The sequence below is a fragment of the Otolemur garnettii genome, unplaced genomic scaffold (genome assembly GCF_000181295.1).
Source record: "Otolemur garnettii isolate 467f Iridium unplaced genomic scaffold, OtoGar3 scaffold00157, whole genome shotgun sequence".
In the NCBI taxonomy this organism is placed as follows: Eukaryota; Metazoa; Chordata; class Mammalia; order Primates; family Galagidae; genus Otolemur; species Otolemur garnettii.
This window is the reverse complement of record NW_003852552.1, coordinates 370,895-371,563: the sequence shown is the minus strand read 5'-3', so window position 1 is coordinate 371,563 and position 669 is coordinate 370,895.

Below are 669 nucleotides of genomic sequence, written 5' to 3'. Positions count from 1 at the left end.
AGCTGGGACCACAGGCACCCGCCACAATGCCTGACTATTTTTTGGTTGCAGCCGTCATTGTTGTTTGGTGGGTCCGGGCTGGATTCGAACCCACCACCTTAGGTGTATGTGGCTGGCGCCTTAGCCACTTGAGCCACAGGTGCCGAGCCATTACTCATTTCTTAATGGTTGAATTGTTTGAGTTTCTTGTATATTCTGGATATTAGTCCCTTTTTGGATAAATAGTATGCAAATATTTTCTTCCACTCTGTAGCTTGTTTCAGTGCTCTGTGATTATTTCCTTTGCTGTTCATAAGCTTTCTAGTTTAATTAAGTTCCATATGTCTATTTTTGGTTTCAGTGCCTATGCTATTGAGGTCTTAGCCATAAAATCTTTGCCTATACCAATATTCTGAAATGGTTCTCTTCTGTTTTCTTCTGAGTCTTACTTTTAAGTCCTTAATCCATCTCAAGTTGATCTTTGTATAAGGAGAGAAATAGAGGTTCAGTTTTATTTTTCTATATATGGATACCCAATTTTCCCAGAACCATTTATTGAAGAAGGTATCCTTTCTGCAATGTATGTTCTTGGTGGCTTTTTCAAAAAATCAGTTGGCTATAAATACATGGATTTATTTCTGGGTTTTCCATCCTGTTCCATTGGTCTCTGTGTGTATATTTATATAGTAC